The following is a 2,585-nucleotide window of genomic DNA, read 5'->3' as shown; positions in this document are numbered from 1 at the left end:
TTCACACATCAGAATACTTTTTCATATCAACAAAGATGCATCTATATCATCATTCTATTTTTATTGAAGCATAGTTGATTTACAATGTTGTGTTAATATCTGCTATTGAGCAAAATGATACCTGTGTACACATTCTTTTTTATATTCTTTTCCATTATGGTTTTAAATGCTGCCTTATATTTCATGTGTGAATTACTATCAATTGTCAAATCTCCATTGAAGGAAATTTAGGTTATTTCCAATTTTTCAGAATTACTTTCTGCATGTATTTTAACCCACATCATTTCATATATAAACTAAGGCATTTATTTTCATTTTCATATCTAAGCAATCTAAAAGTGCTTTTATTGACAATAAATAGAAACCACCCTTGGGGGGTGTTAGAATGTGGGCAGAAAGAAAGGAAACAGCGTGGTTGAGTGAGATTAGTCATTTTTGAAAGAGCATGTATGTGTATTTCACATATTGACTCCAATCCACTCAAAAGTTTAGAAGGTAGCTTAAGATTTGAATCAGCGTTAAGCACTCTTAAATTCAGATGTTCATTTGAGCCTCTCGGGTCTGCCAACCAGTTGGAATCAAAACAAGGGCAGCCTCCCTGTCTGCCTCCTGGCAATCCTTCCCTTGGAGTCATTTCTGGAAGGGCAAAGGAGTCCCACAGTCTCTCGTGCCACGGAGACAGAAACACCACCCAGCTCCTCAGCCCAGCTCCATCACCACAGCAGGCAGGGTAGGCCGGTCATTACTGCATTGGTCAGGAATAGCTCAAAGCCAGTATCAAGCTGGCTGACTATAAGCAAACTCAGGCATTCAAGGGACGGCTCTGGAAGGAAATAAGCCAATGAAACAGCACCAGAGACAAAGGAAGCATTCCTTTTCCAGCTGTCCTCCCCAAGAGCTAGCAAGGTGACACAGCCTAGAGTGGGTATTGAGATTATTACCACTATGCCACAAGTTTCAGACAGCAGGAGGATTTATTCTCTTCCACCCTGCTTTCCCCCAGAGTTTATTTTTACTCTTTGCCATGGTAAACCAAGATTGTCCAGCATGTTAATGTGGACAAACGTGTTTGTTCAAAAAACTGCAGTGCCATTCAGAAGCAAAAAAGAGCAACTCTCCCATTAGTCATTTTTTGGGATTTTTTTTTTTTTTTTTTTTTTGGCCATACTGCATGGCTTGTGGGATCTTAGTTCCCTGATCACGGACTGAACCTGGGCCCTTGGCAGTCAAAGTGCCAAGTCCTAACCACTGGACCATCAGGGAATCTCCTCATTAGTCTATCTTACAACCTTAGATCAATGCTGCAACCTTCTTATTTTGAAATGTGAGCTCAAAATAATACATGTATAGAACATTGGAGCGTATGAGGTCCACAGAGCTTTTATCCAATACCCTCATCCTTTTGGTGAGCAATAAAGGTCTCAGAGAGAGGGAAAGACCTTCCTACGATCCTACAAAGCTGGTGGCAGAGCCCAAGAGTTTCAGCCCCCAAGCACTCTGTCCAGACTCCAAACTGATGCTCTTGCCAATGCCCCACCATCGTAACAGCCTCTTTGCCCGAATGCCTCCCAGGTGTGTCATGAAGACAAATTACTCTCTGGCTGTACAGCTCTTGAATTCTTTGGATAAATGCTGCGTGTCAGTGCGCCTGGTGGGCCCTAGTGGGAACTAAAGCTGGGAAGAAATGAAGCCCACCTTGACAAAAACCATGGACAGAACACTCACCCCAGAGCCCAAGCTCTCTAGACACCCAGCAGGTAGATGACAGAGAGTTAAATCTCATCTATCAGTTAGACTAAAAGAACAGCTAATTTCACACTTATCCACTTTACAGAAACAGAACCCAAGCTACAAGGCAGAAAGAACAAAAGGAACAGACCAGATACAGAGATTTTTCAGAAATTTTAAGCTACGGAAGAACAAAAAAATTTTTTCTTCAAAGAAAATTTGGGGGCAGGGGACTGAAATACATGCAAAGCTTATTTTTAGTGCCCTTTACAGATATAAAGTCATGCTGTTCGTTTAGGAACATAAAAATGCATTATGTATAACTTGTTTCACTCATAAAATTACCATGTTTTTGTATATTGATATATTTAGACTGAGAGAACTGAAAAAAGGAGTTTTTTATCATTTCTTTCTTGGTTATTTTCTTGGGCAAAAGGGAGTTATGGGTTTTTTGGTTGTTTTTTTTAAGTCCTCAGTGGGAAAACTTTACAGAATTTTCAGAAACTTTTTAGAATATTTACAGATTTTAGAGGATCTTTTAGTTCTTCCAAATCAACTAGTTCAAGTCTTTCAAGACTTCAAGTTGTTGAATTCACATGTGTTCAACCAACATTCTCTATCCAGGTAAGAGGTTAGCACAACCTGGTTTAGTGATGGTGCACCACTGTGAAACTTTAAAAAGTCCATTTTATCAATAGAAGTCCCACAAATTTGGAATTCACTTTGCCCTCCAAGGCAAATTTCTTCCTTCTATCCACTGCAGCACTACCTAGAACACTAGAAATGAGCAGGAGAGACCATAAGTTTAGACCTGACAGAAGCACACATCCTCTAGAAGGTCTAAAAATGGGTGCCTG

General features: G+C 40.1%; 1 non-coding gene across 1 annotated transcript; it reads right to left on the bottom strand.

Moving 5' to 3' along the window:
* Window positions 1-1,190: 1,190 nt before the first annotated feature.
* On the bottom strand, window positions 1,191-1,263 carry TRNAQ-UUG (transfer RNA glutamine (anticodon UUG)). Its single transcript has one exon. It is a non-coding gene; the product is annotated as a tRNA-Gln (tRNA).
* Window positions 1,264-2,585: the final 1,322 nt, after the last annotated feature.

Source organism: Muntiacus reevesi, chromosome 1 (assembly GCF_963930625.1).
Source record: "Muntiacus reevesi chromosome 1, mMunRee1.1, whole genome shotgun sequence".
NCBI lineage: Eukaryota > Metazoa > Chordata > Mammalia > Artiodactyla > Cervidae > Muntiacus > Muntiacus reevesi.
Note: the sequence above shows the minus strand (reverse complement) of the source record. Positions and strands in the feature narration are given on the sequence as shown.